The 14,988-nt window shown below is 45.9% G+C and overlaps 2 non-coding genes across 2 annotated transcripts; both read left to right on the plus strand.

Moving 5' to 3' along the window:
• Nucleotides 1-4,384: 4,384 nt before the first annotated feature.
• trnae-cuc (transfer RNA glutamic acid (anticodon CUC)) lies at nt 4,385-4,456 on the plus strand. The gene has a single exon. It is a non-coding gene; the product is annotated as a tRNA-Glu (tRNA).
• Nucleotides 4,457-12,365: 7,909 nt separating this feature from the next.
• Nucleotides 12,366-12,439, plus strand: trnan-guu (transfer RNA asparagine (anticodon GUU)). Its single transcript has one exon. It is a non-coding gene; the product is annotated as a tRNA-Asn (tRNA).
• Nucleotides 12,440-14,988: the final 2,549 nt, after the last annotated feature.

Genomic DNA, 14,988 nt, shown 5'->3' on the forward strand with positions numbered 1-14,988 from the left:
CCAATAACAGGCAGAAATGATGGATTTATTCTCTTGTTAATGTGTGATTGCTTCCCCACAGAGAATAATGGAGATGGCCCATGGAATGTCTTCAAGGCTGAATTGAACATAACTTTGAGTGACAGGGATATGAAAGGTAAAGACAGCAGGCAGGAAATGGAGTTAAGGCTACAGCAGCACAGACATGATCTTGTGGAATTGCAGAGCAACCCCATGAGCTGAATGGCCCACTCCGTCCCAGTCTCTTCCAGCTTGTCCAGGGCAGGAGAGGCGAGCATAGATCTGTCAGTCAACATTTTTCTGCATTTTTAGGAGAACGGGAATGAGGGTGATAATAGCTACAGCAGAGTAAGAATGGAGGGAGACTGCAGCATTAAGATTCAGATTTTTTAGGGAAGGAGAAAAGAAAGAATGTTCCACAGAAACCAGAATTGTCTGTTTTGAATTTCTATACTGTGTAACAGCAATGTCTTCTATAATCTCCTTTTACCTGATACGGGAAAGAGAGGATTTACAGCCAGAAATCTCAAAACAAGGTCTGATAGACAAACAATTCATTGGCACGGGAATATCATCGACCTTTGAATCTAGTAGAATTTTTAAAAATTTCTCTCTTGTCCCGTCTACTTCACAAGGTTTCAAACATCAGTGAGACTAAGGTATGCATACCTGAGTGAGAGTGTTCCAATGAACTGAGTGTGGGAAGAACTTTAAGCGGGACACAGCTTGAAATAGCAACACCCCATTTGCAGCAGCAATACATGCAACACGTTCTGTACATGAGTGGTCTTTCAACCGATTGTCAAAGTTGGAGAGAGACAAGGATTCCCACATCATGGAGAAATCGTGGGAGCAAAGCAATATCTTCGCCCTTTCCATTCCTCATCCTGGGAGGGAGGGAGAGAGGGAGGAACACTATTCACTTTTTGCAACTGAAGTGAATCCAGGGAGGGAGCAGACTCTGCAAAGGTGTCAGATGCTCTCTGTTCGTCTTAACGGTATATTATTTTTTCCCCCTCAGTTTGACACGTTTATTTAAATACAATTTGCATTATGGAAAAAGATTGCTTCTTTCCTCATGTTCAGAATTAAAAGGGTAATTACTCATGGAGCAGAATCTAAGGATTGGCACGTTGATATAAAATGTAGACATATGTTGCTTCATATGGTGTATATATATATTATTCACTTTCGTAAAAGCTTTGTGGCTATTATTTTTCACATTCTAATATAGCCCTGAAGTTATATTCTGTATTTCGTATCATCTTTTTTTATTGAATAGGACAGCAGAAAGTCATTCAGCAACTTCACTGGTTTGTTTTCTCATGTAGCCTTGACATTTCATTTTCATTGTCCTTGATTCCTCCCACAATATCTCCTGCATATAAACCGACATTTTCCCAGTCACCATCAGTTCTGTGGAAGGGTCACATGCAACTCCTGTTTTTTTGTTTCTGATATACAGCATCCGCAATTCTTTCAGATTTTTATTGAGAGAGAGTTGGAAATTGTTTCGAGAGACAGAAAGAGAGGGGCGAGAGACAGAAGAGACATGAACTGTTGATCTCAGTTGTTACTCATAACATAAAATCATTGTAGTGCGATCACTTCCCTTAAACATGAATAGAGGCCACCCAGTGTTTGGGTAAATGCTCAGCTCCCCCCAGGGTGAGAATGAAAACACAAGCTGTTCATCACGGGTTTAAACACACAGCCTCTTCGTTCAATTGGTGACAGTGCGATGTGAATAATGTCATACCGATGCTTTTACAACATAATCTGGAGATTACCAGTTGTGTGTTTCAATCTATCAGGAGGTCCCAGCTCCTCCTGTCATAACAGAGTGACAGCGAGTTAATGTATGTTATTTGTTAACTTCCATGGCGCAGTTTCTCATTGGCCCTTTCGTTTCTTGTCCAGAAAGAGTTATTGCTGACTCATGAAGTTATCAAAGTTCTGGAGCTTACAGGACCACACCACATTCCTCTCTGCCTCCCTCAGGAATAACGATTGCTCCTGAGATACTCGCAGTTCCTGACATTCCTTGGTATCCCCAAATACAATCCATATGTCAGGAAATCACTGGTGCTGCCCTGACACCAGATAGTCACTGTTGGAACAGAGGAATTTATGGGGAGAAAATGAAGAAATCCGAAGTGCAAAGACACTTGGGAGTTCAAGTCCAGGATTTTCTCAATGTAAACTTGCAGGTTGAGTTGCACTTTCGCCTGCAACTGCCGCATGTGTGACACAGCCCATTTACCTATTCCCTCCTCGCTATCTAAGGGGCCAAACTTACCTTCCAGGTGAAGCGGCATTTTACCTGCACTACCCACAACCCAGTCTACTGTATTTGCTGCTCACAATATGGGCTTATCTACATTGGGGAAAATGAAGCATAAACTAGGTGACTGCTGCACAGAACATCTACGTTCTGCCTGCAAAAAAGACCCTGACTTCCAGTTGCCTGCCAATTCCACACCCCACCCTGTTCCCTGACTAACATCTCTGTCTCAGTTTGCTGTATTGTCCCAGCGAAGCTCAGCACCAGCAGAACGAAGAGCACCGAATATTCCACTTGGGGACCATACATCCCTCCGGTCCAATATCGAATTCAATAATTCTAGGGCCTGAATTCCATAGTATCCTCGTCCCTAACACACACACCAAGCCTTGTTATCACATAGTCTGTCATTACATACTACCTATACTTAGCCACGAACAGTCTCCATTAACAGTTGTTCACCCTCCCACGCAGATCGTTATCAACGTCTTTTTCTGTCCATCAGTTCTTCCTTCGCTTTGGGCTCTGTCCTGATCTCCGCCTCCTCCCACAATATCTCCTGCATATAAACCGACATTTTCCCAATCACCATCAGTTCTGTGGAAGGGTCACATGCAACTCCTGTTTTTTTGTTCTGATATACAGCATCCACAGTACACCAGAACTGCGAAAAGAGGAAGAGGAACACCTAACAAGGTATTCGCCAAAAACGGATACCCACGCAACTTCATCACCAGATGCCTAAGAGATAGACCACGGAACGAGGACATGCCACAACCAAAAGGACTAGCCACACTACCATATGTCAGGAGCGTCTCAGAACTGACAGCCAGACTACTGCGACCCTTAGGACTCATAACAGCACACAAGCCAACTTCCACACTCAGACAACAACTCACTAGAATAAAGGACCCAATAGCCAGCACGAGCCAAACTAACGTAGTTTACAAAATACCATGCAAGGACTGCACAAAACACTATATAGGACAAACAGGAAGACAGCTAACAATCCGCATCCATGAACATCAGCTAGCCACAAAACGACACGACCAGCTATCCCTAGTAGCCATACACTCAGACAACCAGGAACATGAATTTGACTGGGAAAACACGACCATCATAGGACAAGCCAGACAGAGAACAGCCAGGAATTCCTAGAGGCATGGCATTCATCCACAAACTCCATCAACAGACACATAGACCTGGACCCCATATACAAACCACTACAGCTGAAACTGACACCCGGAAGCGGCAAGAACATTCATCAACAGACACATCGACCTGGACCCCACATACAAACTACTACAGCTGAAACTGACACCCGGAAGCGGCAAGAACAAACCAATATAAATACCGGAAGAAACATCAAAGCAGCGCTTCACACGAGGCTCCAACAGCACTGATGATGTTCCCTAGCCAGGGAACGAAACGTTTGCAGCAAAAACTTCCAGCTCGGCGAACAGAACCACAACAACGGACACCCGAGCTACAAATCTTCAACCAGACTTTAAAATTATCTTTATTCAACAGAAGGAGCGGCAACTACAGTCTGACGGCCCCTCTCCACAATAACGGTGAGCCTGAATTTTATAAACTGTGTCAGTAAAATCCAGTAAAACGAGTGAACAGTCCTCACTCTCTCGACGGAGCAGGTCGGGGCTGCTTGGCAGTGTCTGTTTGTAGACGCAGTTACGTGTGTTTACAGTTTAAATTTAATTTTTTTTATCCATCAATGTAAGTTTTTGTGTCCATGGCTCCCGATGCGATCTCTATAACATTGGGGAGACTGGAGAGTCAAGTCACATCTGCGGGACTCTCCTGCGCGCATTTATAGGAAGAAAAACCTACCCAGGTTAGCTTGCACTACACCAGCTTCCGGGTCCGCTCCGCGCTTTTTTCCAATGAAGGCGCGCAGGAGCGTCCCGGAGATGTGACTTGACTCTAAGTCTCTCCAATGTTATAGAGATCGCATCGGGAGCAAGGGATACAAAAAATTACATTGATGGATGTACCGGTGAAAGTCTTCTTACTGCCGCAGCCCGGGTTCGATTCCCGGCAGCGAGGCCATTTTCAGCAGAGAGAGACGGGGGATTCTGTCTCTCCCTGGTGGTCTAGTGGCTAGGATTTGGCGCTCTCACCGCCGCGGCCCGGGTTCGATTCCCGGTCGGGGAAGCAGTTTTCAGCTGGCCTACGGGCTGTTCATTCCTTTGAAATGCGCTTTACAGTAGTTTATTGATCTTCACCGTACCTGGGTGTTGCAGTGTGATGTAGCTCGTTGAAATGAACATCCTGATGCAGATTTGTTTGCATGTGTGGGGATGATTGCTTCTGCAGCTACAAACGAGTGAACAGTCTTCACTCTCTCGACGGAGCAGGTCGGGGCTGCTTGGCAGTGTCTGTTTGTAGACGCGGTTACGTGTGTTTTACAGTTTAAATTTAATTTTTCTTGTGTCCCTTCATTCTACTTAAAGTTCAACAGCCCTCAAACCGAAATTCCCCAGGTACTTTTGGGAGAATTTCTTCCAGGTGTTCGCTAAATATATCTCTGAGAACTTTGTAAAGTTTGAACATTGTGAGTGTTGACATTTTGTACTTTTGCGCGAAATCACAGTTCGAAAAAAACAGAATGGCGCAACTTAGACAGAGTTTATACTTGCAGGACGGCGATATGTCTGCGGGTCCATGATGGGAGCATCACCCAGAAGGGAAACCATCTCTCCTATTCACTCAATGTCATCTTTAGCAGCTTTTCCGTATAACGGCGCACTGTTCAGCACCTCGCCTTTTCTTTTCTTTCCCAAAAAACTTTGACATAAATATTTCACATTGATACACTGGCCCAATGTGCACAATTGAGATGACACACTGGTGGAGGTCTGAGTGGTCTTCTGTTGTTCTCCGGACCCTATGTTGAGGAAGGCAATGCTTATCAAGGTTCACTCCGGTGTCAGAGAAAAGTTGCGAAACAAAACGGTTAAACTTTCTGCCAGTGGAGGGAGCCCGGTTTCTGGGTCCGGGACAAACAGCAGTAGGGAGACAGAATGAGAAGCAGCTGTTCGGGAAACTCTTTGCCGCTTGCAATTCTCAGAGCAATGTCAAATGTATTTCACACTGAGCAAGACTCAGCTGGTTAAAGAGGTGGAGCGGGGGTGCTTGTGTGCTCTCGGTGTGGCTCGTTGGTCTCGGGGTATGATTCTCGCTTTGGGTCTTCTACTACGTAGACTTGCGCGAAATCCTGAACGAGCCCGCGTTTCCTGACTTGTGCAAGAGTGCCCGGTTAACTTTCTCAAAAAGTACCTTCGCTAAAGTGTGGGCTTTTGCCCGAAACGTCGATTTTCCTGCTCCTCGGATGCTGCCTGAACTGCTGTGCTTTTCCAGGACCACTAATCCAGAATCTGGTTTCCAACATCTGCAGTCATTGTTTTTCCCGCTTGGAGTACAAATTGGGCAGAAAGCAAGGAAGTGAAATGATGGAATATTGCGTTGACGTCAGTGGTGCCGTGTTTAAGGAATGTCAGCACTGAAGCAAGATTGGAAATTTGGGACAGCTCTCCTCGGAGAAGAGAAGTTTGAAATCTGCCTGGTTGAAGCTTTCCAAGTCATGCAAAGTTTAGACAGAGAAAGTGATGTAGTCAAAATGCTCCCACGCCTGAAAGGATCGGCAACAATTCGACAGAGTTTTAAAGTCATGAGGAAAAGAACTAAAAGTGACATTGGGAAGAACGCTTTCGTACAGGGAGTGGTTGCGTTCAGTAAATCCCTAACTGACACTGACAAAGAGACAGATTGAATAGACGCAAACGGGAATTCGGTGGTCATGTTTAAAGTAACACTGTGCAGAATTACATGGAGAAGGAAAGAGAATGATACGAATAGAGACCCACGTTTACTTACTGTGTCGAACCAGCAGAGCGAAGGTGGGCCGCATGGCCTCCGTCTGTGCTGTGACACATGCTGTGATTCAGAATGGAATCACAGTTCGACCGACAGAATGTGGGAAGTTAGGAAAAAGTTTATATTTACACAGCTTCCATCCGTCTGTGCAACAGCATATGATAGGACAGCAGTGGAGATGTTTGACATCAGTCTCGAAGGGCCCTGTGGAAAACTCTCGGCATGTAGGAGCAGAGTGGCTTAGTGGTTGTGTGCTGGGCTCATAGCCCCGAGGTCGATGGATTGAAGTCATCCTCCGCTGTAGTGCAATGTCTCCTTGAGCGGCTTCCTTTTGAACTGGGGCTGTGCTATATTCTATATCTTGCCTTTGCACCTACTGCCTGAGTGTCTGAATACCCTGTATCATACCGATACTCTCGGGGAACTCACACGATTCAAGTAACATGCTTTTGGAGGTCTGAGTGGTCTTCTCCTGTTCTTCGTCGGTTTCCTATGAACTGATTCGCAAAACCACTTCTTCTCAATGCCAATGAACTAATAAAGTTGAAACGCATGCCTTGTACTTCCATCCATTTCCTGCATTAATCGCCACGCCGGGTCGGACGTGAATGACAAGACGATAAGTATGTCAGAAACCGTATCACCACTCAAACACAATCCCTTACTATGAGGACAGATATCACTGATTGTGAATCACCTCAGAGAGAGGCAAGTGGCAGAGAGTCGCCGATGGGCTGAACGGCTTGTGTCTACGCGAGAATGGTGCTACGTGTTTATGCCGTCCCACTGCCTGTCTCTGGGACAGAGAGGCTGAGGGAGCAAAACTGGTTCATTTTTAACCGTCCCTTCCGTGTTGGACTGCCTGCAGTCCCTCAGCTCAGGGCCATGGGGATGACTCTCAGTGAGTGAAGGTTTCACTCGGATTCTCTTCATCTGCGACACTTGGGACTCAGATGTTAACTGCTGCGCAGTCGCAGCAAAGAAAGCGATGCCCACTTTGCAATAGACTTTCCGTAAGATTGCTGCGTGAAGACGATTTCTGAACACCAAGCAAGCTGTACAACAATGTGAATTTACTTGAGGGAAGAGTGCTTGGTGTCCATTTCTCTCTGTCTCGCCAGCACAGCATCTTTCTATCTCTCCGATAATAGACCTTTGGAGGAAATTCATATTCAAAGTTACTCACTTCCCACTCATTAGTGTAAGTGATTTCTCTCACCTCAAGTGATTGAGAGAGACAGCAGAAGAGCGAATGGAGTCTTCCCTCACCCCAGAACAGCTTGCGAGTAGAAACAAAATGGTTTAATTATCTGCCAGTTCAGAGAGTCCAATTCCTGGGGATGAGACAAACATCAGCGCCCCGGGGACAGAATGACAAGCAGATGTTCTGGAAACTCTTTGATGCTTGCAATTCTTGGAGCAATGTATTTCACGCTGAGCAAGTTTCAACTGGCTCAGAGTTGTGGTTCTGTTGGCCGAGCTGGAAGTTTTTGTTGCAAACGTTTCGTCCCCTGGCTAGGAGACATCATCAGTGCTCTGGAGCCTCCTGCGAAGCGCTTCTTTGATGTTTCTTACGGTATTTATAGTGGTTTGTTCTTGCCGCTTCCGGGTGTCAGTTTCAGCTGTCCGTTGTAGTGGTTTGTATATGGGGTCCAGGTCGATGTGTCTGTTGATGGAGTTTGTGGATGAATGCCATGCTTCTAGGAATTCTCTGGCTGTTCTCTGTCTGGCTTGCCCTATGATAGTAGTGCTTTCCCAGTCAAATTCATGTTGCTTGTTGTCTGAGTGTATGGCTACTAGGGATAGCTGGTCGTGTCGTTTTGTGGCTAGCTGATGTTCATGGATGCGGATTGTTAGTTGTCTTCCTGTTTGTCCTATATAGTGTTTTGTGCAGTCCTTGCATGGTATTTTGTAAACTATGTTAGTTTGGCTCATGCTGGGTCCTTTGTTCTACTAAGTTGTTGTCTGAGCGTGGCTGTTGGTTTGTGTGCCGTTATGAGTCCTAAGGGTCGCAGTAGTCTGGCTGTCAGTTCTGAGACGCTCCTGACATATGGTAGTGTGGCTAGTCCTTTTGGTTGTAGCATGTCCTCGTTCCGTGGTCTATCTCTTAGGCATCTGGTGATAAAGTTGCGTGGGTATCCGTTTTTGGCGAATACCTTGTATAGGCGTTCCTCTTCCTCTTTTCGCAGTTCTGGTGTACTGCAGTGTGTTGTGGCTCTTTTGAATAGTGTCCTGATGCAGCTTTGTTTGTGTGTGTTGGGGTGGTTACTTTCATAGTTTAGGACTTGGTCTGTGTGTGTTGGTTTCCTGTGTACCCTTGTGGTGAATTCTACGTTAGGTGTTCTCTCTACTACCACGTCTAGGAATGGGAGTTGGCTATCCTTTTCCTCTTCTCTCGTGAATCGGATTCCTGTGAGTGTGGCGTTGATGATTCGGTGTGTTTTTTCTATTTCTGTGTTTTTTGATGATTACAAAGGTGTCATCTACATATCTGATCCAGAGTTCGTTTGGATTTGTGGTAGGGCGGTTTGTTCTAACCTTTGCATAACTGCTTCTGCTATGAGTCCCGAGATTGGTGATCCCATGGGTGTTCCGTTGATTTGTTCGTATATCTGATTGTTGAATGTAAAGTGTGTAGTGAGGCACAGGTCCAGTAGTTTAAGTATGCCGTCCTTGTTGATAGGTTCAGCCTCCTGTGTTCTGTTATGTATGTCCAGTAGGTTGGCTATTGTTTCTTTGGCTAGGGTTTTGTCAATTGAAGTGAACAGTGCCGTCACGTCGAATGAGATCATGGTTTCTTCTTTGTCTCCAGAGTCTCCAGTGTACATTACCCCCTGAGTTTATATTTGCACATCGGCGATATGTCTGCACAACAGCACATGACACTACAGCAGTGAAGATCTTTTGATTTCATTCTCGAACGTGCAAGACACACGCCAACTGAAAAGCTGAATACTTTTCACTGAGTACTCGGGAAAGCTGCCGTGCAGTGCAGGAGAATGGCACAGCGGGTGCATGTTAGGATCACAACCCAGAAGGGAAACCATTTTCACTTCTTTACTCAATGTCGTCTTCAGCAGCTTTCCCCTATAACGGCGCTCCGCTCTCTCCTTTACCTTGTCATCTGCTTCCCAAAACTTCGTGTATCTGAGCTCAATGTGTCACATCGATACACAAGTCAAATTTACACCGTTGTTCTGGCACGCTTGTGGAGCTCTGAGTCGTGTTGTCCAGTTTTCTGTCGGTGTGTTCTGATCTCAAGTGTTAAACCTCTTCTCTCAGATGGCAATGAACCGGTGAAGTTGAAACACATGACTTGCTGTTTTTGTCCATTTCCTGCGGTAAAGAAACCGACGCCCGTGTAATAAAAGACTCTCTGCAGGATTGCTGTGTCAAGACAAATTCTGAACACCAAGCAGGCTGCACAAAAATGCACTCATACCAATTTACCTGAGGGAAGGGTCTCCATTTCTCTCGGTCCCGACAACACAGCATCTTTCAGTCTCTCCGTTAACAGGAGCTTTGGAACAAGCTCAAAGTTGCCCATTTCCTACGCATTTCTGTAACTGACTTATCCTGCCTCAACAACTAGTGAGAGAGAGCAGAAGAGCGTGTGGGCTCCTTCTTCCACCAGGACAGCTTGCAAGGAGAAATAAAATGGTTCAATTATCCACCAGTGGAGAGAGCCCGGTGCCTGGAGACGGGACAAACAGCAGCGTCCTGGGAGCAGGGAGACAGATTGAGAAGCAGATGTTCTTGAAACTCTTCCCTGCTTGCAATTGTGGGAGCAATGTACAATGTATTTCGTACTGAGCAAGTCTCAGCTGCTTCAGGAGGTGGCTGCACCCATGGCTGGTGGCTCGTTAGTCTGGCATATGATTCTAGTTTTGGGTCTTCTCGCGAATGCAGACGTGTGAGGGTTCCCGGTTTCCAATCCCAGGCGAACCATCATTTCTTAAATTGACCAGAGCAAAAATGCCCGATCAATTTTCTCAAAAAGCCGCTTCTTAAATAAGATCGGACTGCCTGAATTAGGGACGGCGCAAAAGCTGCCATTGCAGTGAACCCTACGAAGGGAAACACATGTTCAAAGTGAAAACAAGTATTGCAGATTTTTCGCCCGCGCAATTCGAGTCTGAATGAATCCTCCACCTGTATTACGCTCAATTCTGAGGGTGATACTTCAGGAAGCGGGGAAGTGAAGTGATTGCAGACAGCACTGAACAGGTTAACGTGAATGGTGCCGTCCTGAGGAATGTCAGCAATGAAGGGAGATTGGAAAGTTTGGGGCAGCTCTCTTTGGAGAACAGAGGGCTGAAAGCTGGCCTGATTGAGGTTTTCCACATCATGAGGGTTTTAGACAGAGGAAATAATGCAGTGAAAATGCCCCCAGGCCTGAAAGGTTCGAGAACGATTTGGCACAGATTGAAAGTCATCAGGAAAATAAGTAAAAGTGACATTAGGAAGGCCGTTTTCGCACAGGGAGTGGGGTCAGTAAATCCCTGTCTAGACAGTGACAAAGAGGCAGATTCAGTGGACACAAAAGGGAATTCGGTGGGCATACTCAATGTAACAATGTGCAGATTTACAGGGAGAAGGCGACAGAGTAAGACACTTATTTACATATTGTGTTGAACCAGCAGAGCTAAGGTGGGCTGCAGGCCTCAGTCTGCGCTGTCACACATTTTGTGATTCTGAGTGAAACCGGAGTGGGACCAACAGAACGTAGGAAATTTGACAACGGGTATATTCTGCCCAACAGGATACTCCATCACAGCAATGAAGGTGTTTTGACATCATTCTCGAAGGTACAGGCCACAATGCAGATTCAAAACCGAGTATTCATTTGAATCACTGAGTAATTTGTTTACAGTTGTTCAGTTGAGGTGAGCGGAGTTGCGCATTGGGAGCCACTCCAGTTGATCTGTCGAAGCCGTTTTCTCCTGTGTGATAGTCCCACCAGCACTCCAATTTGCTGTGCTTCCAGTCAGTAGATACAGATTACTGTCCCATACTGATACACGTCCCACGATGACCCAGCTGTGGTGACAAGCTTGTGAAGGTCTGAGTGCTCTTCTCCTGTTCTCTGTCGGCCTCTTATGATCCGAATCTTCAAACCTCTCTTCTCCGAGATAGATATAAACTGGTGAAGGTGAAACTCATCAGTTGCGGTGTGTCCCATGCGCAGGAGGCCCTGCAGTAATTCCCCACGCTGTCTCACACAGCAGCATCCTCTCGGTGAATTACGCTTGGCAAAAAAAACGATTGAACCAAATCAGTGTCGGCCACTGGATTTTACTGACACCGTTTATACAATTCAGGCTCACCGTTAATGTGGAGAGGGGCCGTCAGACTGTAGTTTCCGCTCCTTCTGTTGAATAAAGATAATTTTAACAGTGTCCAGTGAGAGGAAAGAATTTGTTGTTGGTGGTAAACATTTCTATCTGAACTCGCTGTCACTCTGCTATGACAGGATGAGCTGGGACCTCCTGATAGATTGAAACACACAACTGGTAATCTCTAGATTATGTTGTAAAAATATCGGTGCAATGTTATTCACACCGCGCTGTCACCAACTGAACAAAGCAGCTGGGTGTTTAAATCCCGTGATGTACAGCTTGTGTTTTCATTCTCACACTGGGGAGAGCTGAGCATTTACCCAAACACTGGGCACACCACTTCCCTGACACAGCGTTCACAAATCAAACTGACAGCAAAGCTTCCCGTGTGATCGCAAGTTTCCGCAACGAAGATTTGGCTCAACAGATATCGGGAGTGAACGTAATCCTTATTTGATTTGAAATGTAAGAAGCAGATTTTTAGTGAGCCGGACGCGATTTGAGCACGCAACCTACTGATCTGGAATCAGACGTGGTACAGTTGCGCCACAAACTGCGAGGTCACTAGGATCCTCTTTTCATGCTTAAGGGAAGTGATCGCACTACAAGGATTTTACGTTATGAGTAACAATGGAGATCAACAGTTCATGTCTGTTCTGTTTCTCCCCCCTCTCTTTCTGCAGAGGGTGGGATCAGACTCTCCCCGGTGTCTCCACAATGAATGTCCCAGGCATTATTAAGGAAAAGTAAAAGTGATAGACGACAATTGCAATTCTAGGCGGGGCAGGCTGAATTATGAATTCACTAATAGCCTCCCCTAAGCGATGGCGCAGCCGTTGACATCGCCTGTCTCTGTGGCGCAATTGGTCAGCGCGTTCGGCTGTTAACCAAAAGGTTTGTGGCTCGAACCCACCCAGGGACGCTTAGTTCGCTGCTCTTCCTTGGCTTCGCGGCTGTGTGCCCTTTAATGGGGTCAGGGAAATGATATCCAATCGGAAACCTTCTCTGCAAAGGGGCTTCTGAGTTGTATTATTTCCTAACGTAAGGGACTGCGGATGCTGAGAACCCGAGCCAAAAAAGAGAAGCTCGGCAGGTTTGACAGCACCTGTCAGAGAAAACGGAATTCTGAAATGCTGTGTCTGATTCTCTTTCCATAGATGTTGCCTGATCTTCTCCGTTCCTCCTGAAATTTCGAGATTTGTTTTTTAACTGAAAGTTCATTTCATCTTTTGCGATGAAACACGTAGACTCGCCGTGTGTAGATATTTTACCCTTTCGAATCACTGAAGTCAATGGACAACTCTTTCATGCAGAGCATGTTGCTGGCATGGAATTAGCTGCTTGAGGAAGTCGTGGAGGCTAGTATAATTACGACACTTAAAAGGCATCTGGACGGGTACATGAATAGGAAGGGTATAGCGGGATATGGGCCAAGTGCTAGCAAATGGGACTAGACTGTTTAGGATAACTTGTCAACATGGATGAGTTGGACTGAAGGGTCTCTTTCCATGCTGTAATTCGTGTGACACTGTGGAATTCTCTGCCCAAGGGAGCAGATGAGGCAGCGTCATTAATTATATTCAAGACACAGTTGGATAGGATATTGCATGGAGGGGAATTAAGGGTGGATGGAATAATGCAGGTAGGAGTAGCTGAGTTGATGGATATAATAGCCTTCATCTGAATGAATGGTGGAGCAGGCTCGACACGCCAAATAGCCGACTCCTGCTTCTATTACTATGAACCGATAACTCTGCATTTCCCATGGCTAACCTATCTAACCTGCACATCCCTGGACATTAAGGGCAATTCCAAATCAAGGCAGGTGAGCAATGAAGTAATGTGAAAAGTGAATGTCGGAGAACAAAGGGACAAGGGGAATAAATGTACTACCAATCAAAGCTGGATTGAAAAGATCACAAAAATTGAAACTAAAGACTGTGTCTGAATATTTGCTGCACTGTAAGAAAAGTGAACGAATTGACTGAAGAAAATAAGTGTGTACAGAGGGTCAGTACAGAGACGTGGTTTTAGGATGACAAGGATTAGATCCTGAATATTGAGGGTACGGGACATTCAAATCAAATCAAACCTTTGGTAAAGGTAGAGGGTTGGCAATGCAAATCAAAGCACTGATAACATGGTAGTCTGATGTCAGTTTGGATTCCAGGTCCTGATTTATCTGTTGGTCTCCCGTTCCCACAGAGCTAGGTGTTGTCTGTTCTCAGTTCTGCTAGATTTCTATTGAAGCTTTGACAGCCCCCGCCCACTATCCCACCCGCCCAACCGCATCCCCAGCCCCCACCATCACCCCGCCCCGGCCTTTTACACCTTTCCGAACACGGTGGGTGGTATGGTGGCACAGTGGTTAGCACTGCTGCCTCACAGCGCCAGAGACCCGTGTTCAATTCCCAACTCAGGCGACTGACTGTGCGGAGTTTGCACATTCTCCCCGTGCCTGCGTGGGTTTCCTCCGGTTTCCTCCCACAGTCACAAAGATGTGCAGGCCAGGTGAACTGGCCATGTTAAATTGCCCGTAGTGTTAAGTAAAGGGAGAAATGTAGGGGAATGGGTGGGTTGCGCTGCGGCGGATCGGTGTGGACTTGTTGGGCGGAAGGGCCTGTTTCCACACTGTAAGTAATCTAATCTAATCTAAAAAAAATTCAGTCGATCAAGGCCCAACCCATAATCTCCCAGCCTGTCAACTATCAGACAGAGAGAGTCAACTTGGCTGGAAATAAAACAAGTAAAGTGAAAATGTGAAAATCATTGTCCTCAAGTTTCTCTCTGAGGTTCGCACTGCCTTCACCTGCCCAACACCCAATTCTAGATACTTGAAACTCTTGCACAATTAAATAATGAGAAGTTCAAATCCATTGTGTCCAAATCACGCTGCAAACAGCACTCTCCAGCACCACTTCCATCTATCCTCATGCCAAATGTGTGAGGCTGAAGTAGCCGCTTGAAAGCTTGGTAAATGCTTTACCTCTCAGATGAGTTACCAGCTGCATGCCCACACTTTCATTGGGACCACCTCTTCAAATCTCAGGAATAATTTCTGACCCTGCCCCACCTCATTTTATCTGCTTCTGAAAATTACACTATGCCTTTGTCACCTCTTGATTTTGATTCTTCTGTCACACACCTGAAGGCCTGAAACATTCTACTCTCCATAAATCTGAGATCATCCAAACTGCTGAATAAGAAACAAATAACTGTGGATGCTGGAAATCTGAAACAGAAACAAAAACAAAAATTGCTGGAGAACCTCAGTAGGTCTGGTAGCATCAATGGGCAGACAGTACAGTCAACATTTCAGGTCCAGTGACCTCCTTTCGTTCCAGGTCACGGCTGCTTCTCTCCTTCCTCACACTAAGTTCGTTTAATCTATGATTGCTATGCCTGCTGATGCACACAGGTTCCTGGTGATGCAGCAGATCCATTATAAAATGTCAGTCTTTGCCCATAGTC

This window comes from Hemiscyllium ocellatum (genome assembly GCF_020745735.1).
Source record: "Hemiscyllium ocellatum isolate sHemOce1 chromosome 27 unlocalized genomic scaffold, sHemOce1.pat.X.cur. SUPER_27_unloc_30, whole genome shotgun sequence".
Taxonomy (NCBI): Eukaryota; Metazoa; Chordata; class Chondrichthyes; order Orectolobiformes; family Hemiscylliidae; genus Hemiscyllium; species Hemiscyllium ocellatum.